Source organism: Pelobates fuscus, chromosome 11 (assembly GCF_036172605.1).
Source record: "Pelobates fuscus isolate aPelFus1 chromosome 11, aPelFus1.pri, whole genome shotgun sequence".
NCBI classification, from domain to species: domain Eukaryota; kingdom Metazoa; phylum Chordata; class Amphibia; order Anura; family Pelobatidae; genus Pelobates; species Pelobates fuscus.
Window position 1 is genome coordinate 137839683 of NC_086327.1, and position 13872 is coordinate 137853554.

General features: G+C 30.4%; 1 protein-coding gene across 1 annotated transcript in view; it reads right to left on the reverse strand.

The window, feature by feature from the left end:
• The window catches only part of IGSF9B (immunoglobulin superfamily member 9B), a 101880-nt gene that overhangs the window by 1573 nt on the left and 86435 nt on the right, over positions 1-13872 (reverse strand). The window lies entirely within an intron of this gene.

The following is a 13872-nucleotide window of genomic DNA, read 5'->3' on the forward strand; positions in this document are numbered from 1 at the left end:
ACATCTGCTTGATAATGTCGTCTTCACGCTGCCCTACTATAAAGTCACGCTGACATCACTATAAGCCCAAAGAAACCTTCCCGTCCAGAACTTTTGAAGTGAAGATTAACCTATCATCACATATTGGTTTTTGAAGAGTTTATCACTATAATAAATAGGACAGAGTATGAAAGAAAGAATTTGGAAATAGGGTTGCGGGATAGGAGAGTTAGAATTGAAGAGGGGTGTGGACAGGGAACTGGGATGAGACGTAAAGTGTTGGGAGAGGGAAAACCAAAATGGAAATCATTGGAATGGAAGAGGCAGGAAAGTGAGGTGGATAAAGAAAGTGGGACTTCGAGGGCAGGTGACAAGGAACTGAATGATACAAAAAGGTAATAAGGGGACAGTAATAAGAATTATTTCATTTTGATATCTTGCCATCTTGGAGCGACTGCTGCAAGAAAGTAAGATTTTCATTTGACACTGCACGGTATTGGGAGCATTTTATCATCATTCACTGTCAAACTTTATTACAATATTTATTTCTTGTATTTTCACAAACATATACAACTTATTACATGGTTTCTAAAAATTTCCTAAACTTGATGTCAATTACTGCAATTAAAAGTTTTAAATAAAATGTAGCAAATTGTGCTTGGTTACTACAGCAATGCCCCTGCAGTCGGGTCAACATAGAGAACAAACCCAGAAAAACGGCTGTGCCACACTCTATTGAGCCGCTAGTAGACAGCCACTAGAGGTGGAGTTAACCCTGCAAGGTAATTATTGCAGTTTATAAAAAAAACTGCAATAATTACACTTGCAGGGTCAAGGGTAGTGGGAGTTGGCACCCAGACCACTCCAATGGGCAGAAGTGGTCTGGGTGCCTGGAGTGTCCCTTTAATGATAAGACAGACACTTTATTAAACCTCTTCACTAAATATATCAAATTATTTTTTTCTAATTTGAAGTTTAATGATTTTTCATTGTTTAGTTGTGAATTTCAAGTAGTATGCAAAGAGAGTGTAAGCAATGTGTCCTTGTGTAAGGCAGGGGTGTCCAAAAGATAGATCCCCAGATTTTTTAGAACTACAACTGCCATGATGTTTTGCATGCCTTTAGAATGCCAAAGGATCATGGAAGATGGAGATTTAAAACATCTAAGGATCTACTTTTTTGGTACCTTGGTGTAATATGTATTAGTTTACTGTAGTGTAGGATTGTTACATTTGTTCCATCATATAATTGTTTGTTTGTTTCAGAATTATGTTCATAGTTTCATGTAGTATAAGACTTGTCAGTTGATAGTAATATATGATTGTTATATTGTTACAGTATAGGATTGTTATAGTGTTACAGTATAGGAGTGTGATATTGTTACAGTATGAGTGTTATAGTGTTACAGTATAGGAGTGTGATATTGTTACAGTATAAGATTGTTATATTGTTGCAGTATAGGAGTGTTATATTGTTGCAGTATAGGAGTGTTATAGTGTTACAGTATAGGAGTGTTATATTGTTGCAGTATAGGAGTGTTATATTGTTGCAGTATAGGAGTGTTATATTGTTACAGTATAGGATTGTTATAGTGTTACAGTATAGGAGTGTGATAGTGTTACAGTATAGGAGTGTGATATTGTTACAGTATAAGATTGTTATATTGTTGCAGTATATGAGTGTTATATTGTTGCAGTATAGGAGTGTTATAGTGTTACAGTATAGGAGTGTTATATTGTTGCAGTATAGGAGTGTTATAGTGTTACAGTATAGGAGTGTTATATTGTTGCAGTATAGGAGTGTTATATTGTTGCAGTATAGGAGTGTTATATTGTTACAGTATGGGATTGTTATATTGTTACAGTATAGGATTGTTATATTGTTACAGTATAGGATTGTTATAGTGTTACAGTATAGGAGTGTGATAGTGTTACAGTATAGGAGTGTGATATTGTTACAGTATAAGATTGTTATATTGTTGCAGTATATGAGTGTTATATTGTTGCAGTATAGGAGTGTTATAGTGTTACAGTATAGGAGTGTTATATTGTTGCAGTATAGGAGTGTTATAGTGTTACAGTATAGGAGTGTTATACTGTTGCAGAATAGGAGTGTTATATTGTTACAGTATAGGATTGTTATATTGTTACAGTATAGGATTGTTATAGTGTTGCAGTATAGGATTGTTATACCGTTGTATAGGATTGTTATATCGTTGCAGTATAGGGTTGTTATATTGTTACAGTATAGGAGTGTTATATTGTTACAGTATAGGATTGTTATATTGTTACAGTATAGGAGTGTTACAGTGTTGCAGTATAGGATTGTTATAGTATTGCAGTATAGGATTGTTATATTGTTGCAGTATAGGAGTGTTATAGTATTGCAGTATAGGATTGTTATATTGTTGCAGTATAGGAGTGTTATATTATTACAGTATAAGACTGTTATAGTGTTGCAGCATAGTTTAGTTTAGTTTAGTTTAGAAAAACGTCGCCTGAGAGGGGATATGATAACATTATACAAATATATTCGGGGCCAATACAAACCATTGTGTGGAAATCTATTCACAAACCGGACTTTACATAGGACACGAGGCCATGCGTTTAGACTGGAAGTAAGAAGATTTCGTCTAAGGCAAAGGAAAGGTTTTTTTACTGTAAGAACAATCAGGATGTGGAATTCTCTGCCTGAAGAAGTGGTTTTATCAGAGTCCATACAGATGTTCAAACAGCTACTAGATGCATACTTGTAAAGACAGAATATTCAAGGATATAATCTTTCAATGTAGGGTAATAACTGCTTGATTCACGGATAAATCTGACTGCCATTCTGGGGTCAAGAAGGAATTTTTTGTCCTAGCTTGTTGCAAAATTGTGCTTCAAACTGGTTTTTTTTTTCTTTTTTTGGATCAACAGCAAAAAACAGGTGTGATGAAGGCTGAACTTGATGGACGCAAGTCTCTTTTCAGCTATCTAACTATGTAACTATGTAAGTATAGGATTGTTATATTATTACAGTATAGGAGTGTTATATTGTTACAGTATAGGAGTGTTACAGTGTTGCAGTATAGGATTGTTATAGTATTGCAGTATAGGATTGTTATATTGTTGCAGTATAGGAGTGTTATAGTGTTGCAGTATAGGATTGTTATAGTATTGCAGTATAGGATTGTTATATTGTTGCAGTATAGGATTGTTATAGTGTTGCAGTATAGGATTGTTATAGTATTGCAGTATAGGATTGTTATATTGTTGCAGTATAGGATTGTTATAGTGTTGCAGTATAGGATGTTATATTGTTGCAGTATAGGATTGTTATAGTGTTGCAGTATAGGATTGTTATAGTGTTACAGTATAGGAGTGTTATATTATTACAGTATAGGAGTGTTATAGTATTGCAGTATAGGATTGTTATATTATTACAGCATAGGATTTATATAGTGTTACAGTATAGGACTGTTATATTTTTGCAGTATACGATTGTTATAGTGTTGAAGTATTGGATTGTTATACTGTTAAAGTATAGGATTGTTATATTGTTACAGTATAGGATTGTTATATTGTTACAGTATAGGATTGTTATAGTGTTGCAGTATAGGAGTGTTATATTATTACAGTATAGGATTGTTATAGTGTTGCAGTATAGGATTGATATATCGTTACAGTATAGGATTGATATATTGTTACAGTATAGGACTGTTATAGTGTTGCAGTATAGGAGTGTTATATTGTTACAGTGTTGCAGTATAGGAGTGTTATAGTGTTGCAGTATAGGATTGATATATCGTTACAGTATAGGATTGATATATTGTTACAGTATAGGACTGTTATAGTGTTACAGTATAAGATTGATATATCGTTACAGTATAGGATTGATATATTGTTACAGTATAGGACTGTTATAGTGTTGCAGTATAGGAGTGTTAAATTGTTATATTATTACAGTATAGGAGTGTTATAGTGTTGCAGTATAGGATTGATATGTCGTTACAGTATAGGATTGATATATTGTTACAGTATAGGACTGTTATAGTGTTGCAGTATAGGAGTGTTAAATTGTTACAGTATAGGATTGTTATATTGTTACAGTATAGGACTGTTATAGTGTTGCAGTATAGGAGTGTTATAGTGTTACAGTATAGGATTGTTATACTGTTACAGTATAGGAGTGTTATATTGTTACAGTATAGGAGTGTTATATTGTTACAGTATAGGATTGATATATTGTTACAGTATAGGATTGATATATTATTACAGTATAGGATTGTTATATTATTACAGTATAGGATTTATATATTGTTACAGTATAGGACTGTTATAGTGTTGCAGTATAGGAGTGTTATAGTGTTGCAGTATAGGATTGATATATCGTTACAGTATAGGATTGATATATTGTTACAGTATAGGATTGATATATTGTTACAGTATAGGACTGTTATAGTGTTGCAGTATAGGAGTGTTAAATTGTTACAGTATAGGATTGTTATATTGTTACAAGTATAGGACTGTTATAGTGTTGCAGTATAGGAGTGTTATAGTGTTACAGTATAGGATTGTTATACTGTTGCAGTATAGGAGTGTTATATTGTTACAGTATAGGAGTGTTATATTGTTACAGTATAGGATTGATATATTGTTACAGTATAGGATTGATATATTATTACAGTATAGGATTGTTATATTATTACAGTATAGGATTTATATATTGTTACAGTATAGGACTGTTATAGTGTTGCAGTATAGGAGTGTTATAGTGTTGCAGTATAGGATTGATATATCGTTACAGTATAGGATTGATATATTTTTACAGTATAGGACTGTTATAGTGTTACAGTAAAGGATTGATATATCGTTACAGTATAGGATTGATATATTGTTAAAGTATAGGACTGTTATAGTGTTGCAGTATATAAGTGTTATATTGTTACAGTATAGGATTGTTATAGTGTTGCAGTATAGGAGTGTTATAGTGTTGCAGTATAGGATTGATATATCGTTACAGTATAGGATTGATATATTGTTACAGTATAGGACTGTTATAGTGTTACAGTATAGGATTTATATATCGTTACAGTATAGGATTGATATATTGTTACAGTATAGGACTGTTCTAGTGTTGCAGTATAGGAGTGTTATATTGTTACAGTATAGGATTGTTATATTGTTACAGTATAGGATTGATATATTGTTACAGTATAGGACTGTTATAGTGTTGCAGTATAGGAGTGTAATATTGTTACAGTATAGGACTGTTATAGTGTTGCAGTATATGATTTTTATAGTGTTACAGTATAGGATTGATATAGTGTTGCAATATAGGATCGCTATAGTGTTGCAGTATCGGATTGTTAGATCGTTACAGTATAGGATTATTATATTATTAAAGAATAGGATTGATATATTGTTACAGTATAGGATTGTTATATTGTTGACGTATAGGATTTATATTGTTACAGTATAGGACTGTTATATTTTTGCAGTATACGATTGTTATAGTGTTGAAGTATTGGATTGTTATACTGTTACAGTATTGGATTGTTATATTGTTACAGTATAGGACTGTTATGGAGTTGCAGTATATGATTGTTATAGTGTTGAAGTATTGGATTGTTATATTGTTACAGTATAGGATTGTTATATTGTTAAAGTATAGGATTTATATTGTTACAGTATAGGACTGTTATATTTTTGCAGTATACGATTGTTATAGTGTTGAAGTATAGGATTGTTATATTGTTACAGTATAAGATTGTTATATTGTTACAGTATAGGATTGTTATAGTGTTGCAGTATAGGTAGGAGTGTTATATTATTACAGTGTAGGATTGTTATAGTGTTGCAGTATAGGATTGATAAATCGTTACAGTATAGGATTGTTATAGTGTTACAGTATAGGATTGTTATATTGTTACAGTATAGGAGTGTTATATTGTTACAGTATAGGAGTGTTATATTGTTACAGTATAGTATTGTTGTAATATTGCACTAAAGGATTTTTATAGTGTTGCAGTATAGGATTGTTATAGTGTTGCAGTATAGGACTGTTATAGTGTTGCAGTATAGGACTGTTATAGTGTTGCAGTATAGGACTGTTATAGTGTTGCAGTATAGGACTGTTATAGTGTTGCAGTATAGGACTGTTATAGTGTTGCAGTATAGGATTGTTATAGTGTTGCAGTATAGGATTGTTATAGTGTTGCAGTATAGGATTGTTAGATCGTTACAGTATAGGATTGTTTTATTGTTACAGTATAGGATTATTATATTGTTACAGTATAGGATTGATATATTGTTACAGTATAGGCTTTATATTGTTACAGTATAGGACTGTTATATTTTTGCAGTATACGATTGTTATAGTGTTGAAGTATTGGATTGCTATATTGTTACAGTATAGGATTGTTATAGTATAGGATTCTTATATAGTAGCAGTATAGGAGTGTGAAATTATTAAAGTATAGGACTGTTATATTGTTACAGTATAGGATTTATATAGTGTTACAGTATAGGAGTGTTATAGTGTTGCAGTATAGGACTGTTATATTGTTACAATATAGGATTGATATATTGTTACAGTATAGGATTTATATTGTTACAGTATAGGACTGTTATAGTGTTGCAGTATACGATTGTTATAGTGTTGCAGTATAGGAGTGGTACATTATTACAGTATAGGATTGTTATATAGTAGCAGTATAGGAGTGTTATAGTACTACAGCATAGGATTGTTATAGTGTTACAGTATAGGAGTGTTATATTGTTACAGTATAGGACTGTTATAGTGTTGCAGTATAGGATTGTTATAGTGTTGCAGAATCGGATTGTTAGATCGTTACAGTATAGGATTGTTTTATTGTTACAGTATAGGATTATTATATTGTTACAGTATAGGATTGATATATTGTTACAGTATAGGCTTTATATTGTTACAGTATAGGACTGTTATATTTTTGCAGTATACGATTGTTATAGTGTTGAAGTATTGGATTGCTATATTGTTACAGTATAGGATTGTTATAGTATAGGATTCTTATATAGTAGCAGTATAGGAGTGTGAAATTATTAAAGTATAGGACTGTTATATTGTTACAGTATAGGATTTATATAGTGTTGCAGTATAGGATTGTTATGTTGTTACAGTATAGGACTGTTATATTGTTACAGTATAGGATTGTTATATTGTTGCAGTATAGGATTGTTATATTGTTACAGTATAGGACTGTTATAGTGTTACAGTATAGGATTGTTATAGTGTTACAGTATAGGATTGTTATACTGTTGCAGTATAGGAGTGTTATATTGTTACAGTATAGGAGTGTTATATTGTTACAGTATAGGATTGATATATTGTTACAGTATAGGATTGATATATTATTACAGTATAGGATTGTTATATTATTACAGTATAGGATTTATATATTGTTACAGTATAGGACTGTTATAGTGTTGCAGTATAGGAGTGTTATAGTGTTGCAGTATAGGATTGATATATCGTTACAGTATAGGATTGATATATTGTTACAGTATAGGACTGTTATAGTGTTACAGTAAAGGATTGATATATCGTTACAGTATAGGATTGATATATTGTTACAGTATAGGACTGTTATAGTGTTGCAGTATAGGAGTGTTAAATTGTTACAGTATAGGATTGTTATATTGTTACAAGTATAGGACTGTTATAGTGTTGCAGTATAGGAGTGTTATAGTGTTACAGTATAGGATTGTTATACTGTTGCAGTATAGGAGTGTTATATTGTTACAGTATAGGAGTGTTATATTGTTACAGTATAGGATTGATATATTGTTACAGTATAGGATTGATATATTATTACAGTATAGGATTGTTATATTATTACAGTATAGGATTTATATATTGTTACAGTATAGGACTGTTATAGTGTTGCAGTATAGGAGTGTTATAGTGTTGCAGTATATAAGTGTTATATTGTTACAGTATAGGATTGTTATAGTGTTGCAGTATAGGAGTGTTATAGTGTTGCAGTATAGGATTGATATATCGTTACAGTATAGGATTGATATATTGTTACAGTATAGGACTGTTATAGTGTTACAGTATAGGATTTATATATCGTTACAGTATAGGATTGATATATTGTTACAGTATAGGACTGTTCTAGTGTTGCAGTATAGGAGTGTTATATTGTTACAGTATAGGATTGTTATATTGTTACAGTATAGGATTGATATATTGTTACAGTATAGGACTGTTATAGTGTTGCAGTATAGGAGTGTAATATTGTTACAGTATAGGACTGTTATAGTGTTGCAGTATATGATTTTTATAGTGTTACAGTATAGGATTGATATAGTGTTGCAATATAGGATCGCTATAGTGTTGCAATATAGGATCGCTATAGTGTTGCAGTATCGGATTGTTAGATCGTTACAGTATAGGATTATTATATTATTAAAGAATAGGATTGATATATTGTTACAGTATAGGATTGTTATATTGTTGACGTATAGGATTTATATTGTTACAGTATAGGACTGTTATATTTTTGCAGTATACGATTGTTATAGTGTTGAAGTATTGGATTGTTATACTGTTACAGTATTGGATTGTTATATTGTTACAGTATAGGACTGTTATGGAGTTGCAGTATATGATTGTTATAGTGTTGAAGTATTGGATTGTTACATTGTTACAGTATAGGATTGTTATATTGTTAAAGTATAGGATTTATATTGTTACAGTATAGGACTGTTATATTTTTGCAGTATACGATTGTTATAGTGTTGAAGTATAGGATTGTTATATTGTTACAGTATAGGATTGTTATAGTGTTGCAGTATAGGTAGGAGTGTTATATTATTACAGTGTAGGATTGTTATAGTGTTGCAGTATAGGATTGATAAATCGTTACAGTATAGGATTGTTATAGTGTTACAGTATAGGATTGTTATATTGTTACAGTATAGGAGTGTTATATTGTTACAGTATAGGAGTGTTATATTGTTACAGTATAGTATTGTTGTAATATTGCACTAAAGGATTTTTATAGTGTTGCAGTATAGGATTGTTATAGTGTTGCAGTATAGGACTGTTATAGTGTTGCAGTATAGGACTGTTATAGTGTTGCAGTATAGGATTGTTATAGTGTTGCAGTATAGGATTGTTATAGTGTTGCAGTATAGGATTGTTAGATCGTTACAGTATAGGATTGTTTTATTGTTACAGTATAGGATTATTATATTGTTACAGTATAGGATTGATATATTGTTACAGTATAGGCTTTATATTGTTACAGTATAGGACTGTTATATTTTTGCAGTATACGATTGTTATAGTGTTGAAGTATTGGATTGCTATATTGTTACAGTATAGGATTGTTATAGTATAGGATTCTTATATAGTAGCAGTATAGGAGTGTGAAATTATTAAAGTATAGGACTGTTATATTGTTACAGTATAGGATTTATATAGTGTTACAGTATAGGAGTGTTATAGTGTTGCAGTATAGGACTGTTATATTGTTACAATATAGGATTGATATATTGTTACAGTATAGGATTTATATTGTTACAGTATAGGACTGTTATAGTGTTGCAGTATACGATTGTTATAGTGTTGCAGTATAGGAGTGGTACATTATTACAGTATAGGATTGTTATATAGTAGCAGTATAGGAGTGTTATAGTACTACAGCATAGGATTGTTATAGTGTTACAGTATAGGAGTGTTATAATGTTACAGTATAGGAATGTTATAGTGTTGCATTATAGGATTGTTATAGTGTTGCAGTATAGGATTGTTATATTGTTACAGTATAGGACTGTTATAGTGTTGCAGTATAGGATTGTTATAGTGTTGCAGTATAGGATTGTTATAGTGTTGCAGAATCGGATTGTTAGATCGTTACAGTATAGGATTGTTTTATTGTTACAGTATAGCATTATTATATTGTTACAGTATAGGATTGATATATTGTTACAGTATAGGCTTTATATTGTTACAGTATAGGACTGTTATATTTTTACAGTATACGATTGTTATAGTGTTGAAGTATTGGATTGCTATATTGTTACAGTATAGGATTGTTATAGTATAGGATTCTTATATAGTAGCAGTATAGGAGTGTGAAATTATTAAAGTATAGGACTGTTATATTGTTACAGTATAGGACTGTTATATTGTTACAATATAGGATTGATATATTGTTACAGTATAGGATTTATATTGTTACAGTATAGGACTGTTATAGTGTTGCAGTATACGATTGTTATAGTGTTGCAGTATAGGAGTGGTACATTATTACAGTATAGGATTGTTATATAGTAGCAGTATAGGAGTGTTATAGTACTACAGCATAGGATTGTTATAGTGTTACAGTATAGGAGTGTTATATTGTTACAGTATAGGAATGTTATAGTGTTGCATTATAGGATTGTTATAGTGTTGCAGTATAGGATTGTTATAGTGTTGCAGTATAGGATTGTTATATTGTTACAGTATAGGACTGTTATAGTGTTGCAGTATAGGATTGTTATAGTGTTGCAGTATAGGATTGTTATAGTGTTGCAGAATCGGATTGTTAGATCGTTACAGTATAGGATTGTTTTATTGTTACAGTATAGGATTATGATATTGTTACAGTATAGGATTGATATATTGTTACAGTATAGGCTTTATATTGTTACAGTATAGGACTGTTATATTTTTGCAGTATACGATTGTTATAGTGTTGAAGTATTGGATTGCTATATTGTTACAGTATAGGATTGTTATAGTATAGGATTCTTATATAGTAGCAGTATAGGAGTGTGAAATTATTAAAGTATAGGACTGTTATATTGTTACAGTATAGGATTTATATAGTGTTGCAGTATAGGATTGTTATGTTGTTACAGTATAGGACTGTTATATTGTTACAGTATAGGATTGTTATATTGTTGCAGTATAGGATTGTTATATTGTTACAGTATATGACTGTTATAGTGTTACAGTATAGGATTGTTATAGTGTTACAGTATAGGATTGTTATACTGTTGCAGTATAGGAGTGTTATATTGTTACAGTATAGGAGTGTTATATTGTTACAGTATAGGATTGATATATTGTTACAGTATAGGATTGATATATTATTACAGTATAGGATTGTTATATTATTACAGTATAGGATTTATATATTGTTACAGTATAGGACTGTTATAGTGTTGCAGTATAGGAGTGTTATAGTGTTGCAGTATAGGATTGATATATCGTTACAGTATAGGATTGATATATTGTTACAGTATAGGACTGTTATAGTGTTACAGTAAAGGATTGATGTATCGTTACAGTATAGGATTGATATATTGTTACAGTATAGGACTGTTATAGTGTTGCAGTATAGGAGTGTTAAATTGTTACAGTATAGGATTGTTATATTGTTACAAGTATAGGACTGTTATAGTGTTGCAGTATAGGAGTGTTATAGTGTTACAGTATAGGATTGTTATACTGTTGCAGTATAGGAGTGTTATATTGTTACAGTATAGGAGTGTTATATTGTTACAGTATAGGATTGATATATTGTTACAGTATAGGATTGATATATTATTACAGTATAGGATTGTTATATTATTACAGTATAGGATTTAAATATTGTTACAGTATAGGATTGATATATTTTTACAGTATAGGACTGTTATAGTGTTACAGTAAAGGATTGATATATCGTTACAGTATAGTATTGATATATTGTTAAAGTATAGGACTGTTATAGTGTTGCAGTATATAAGTGTTATATTGTTACAGTATAGGATTGTTATAGTGTTGCAGTATAGGAGTGTTATAGTGTTGCAGTATAGGATTGATATATCGTTACAGTATAGGATTGATATATTGTTACAGTATAGGACTGTTATAGTGTTACAGTATAGGATTTATATATCGTTACAGTATAGGATTGATATATTGTTACAGTATAGGACTGTTCTAGTGTTGCAGTATAGGAGTGTTATATTGTTACAGTATAGGATTGTTATATTGTTACAGTATAGGATTGATATATTGTTACAGTATAGGACTGTTATAGTGTTGCAGTATAGGAGTGTAATATTGTTACAGTATAGGACTGTTATAGTGTTGCAGTATATGATTTTTATAGTGTTACAGTATAGGATTGATATAGTGTTGCAATATAGGAACGCTATAGTGTTGCAGTATCGGATTGTTAGATCGTTACAGTATAGGATTATTATATTATTAAAGTATAGGATTGATATATTGTTACAGTATAGGATTGTTATATTGTTGACGTATAGGATTTATATTGTTACAGTATAGGACTGTTATATTTTTGCAGTATACGATTGTTATAGTGTTGAAGTATTGGATTGTTATACTGTTACAGTATTGGATTGTTATATTGTTACAGTATAGGACTGTTATGGAGTTGCAGTATATGATTGTTATAGTGTTGAAGTATTGGATTGTTATATTGTTACAGTATAGGATTGTTATATTGTTAAAGTATAGGATTTATATTGTTACAGTATAGGACTGTTATATTTTTGCAGTATACGATTGTTATAGTGTTGAAGTATAGGATTGTTATATTGTTACAGTATAGGATTGTTATATTGTTACAGTATAGGATTGTTATAGTGTTGCAGTATAGGTAGGAGAGTTATATTATTACAGTGTAGGATTGTTATAGTGTTGCAGTATAGGATTGTTATATTGTTACAGTATAGGAGTGTTATATTATTACAGTATAGGATTGTTATAGTATAGGATTCTTATATAGTAGCAGTATAGGAGTGTGAAATTATTAAAGTATAGGACTGTTATATTGTTACAGTATAGGATTTATATAGTGTTGCAGTATAGGATTGTTATGTTGTTACAGTATAGGACTGTTATATTGTTACAGTATAGGATTGTTATATTGTTGCAGTATAGGATTGTTATATTGTTACAGTATAGGACTGTTATAGTGTTACAGTATAGGATTGTTATAGTGTTGCAGTATAGGAGTGGTACATTATTACAGTATAGGATTGTTATATTGTTAAAGTATAGGATTTATATTGTTACAGTATAGGACTGTTATATTTTTGCAGTATACGATTGTTATAGTGTTGAAGTATAGGATTGTTATATTGTTACAGTATAGGATTGTTATATTGTTACAGTATAGGATTGTTATAGTGTTGCAGTATTGGTAGGAGAGTTATATTATTACAGTGTAAGATTGTTATAGTGTTGCAGTATAGGATTGTTATATTGTTACAGTATAGGAGTGTTATATTGTTACAGTATAGGAGTGTTATATTATTACAGTATAGGATTGTTATAGTATAGGATTCTTATATAGTAGCAGTATAGGAGTGTGAAATTATTAAAGTATAGGACTGTTATATTGTTACAGTATAGGATTTATATAGTGTTGCAGTATAGGATTGTTATGTTGTTACAGTATAGGACTGTTATATTGTTACAGTATAGGATTGTTATATTGTTGCAGTATAGGATTGTTATATTGTTACAGTATAGGACTGTTATAGTGTTACAGTATAGGATTGTTATAGTGTTGCAGTATAGGAGTGGTACATTATTACAGTATAGGATTGTTATATAGTAGCAGTATAGGAGTGTTATAGTACTACAGCATAGGATTGTTATAGTGTTACAGTATAGGAGTGTTATATTGTTACAGTATAGGATTGTTATAGTGTTGCATTATAGGATTGTTATAGTGTTGCATTATAGGATTGTTATAGTGTTGCAGTATAGGATTGTTATATTGTTACAGTATAGGACTGTTATAGTGTTACAGTATAGGATAGTTATAGTGATGCAGTATAGGAGTGGTACATTATTACAGTATAGGATTGTTATATAGTAGCAGTATAGGAGTGTTATAGTACTACAGCATAG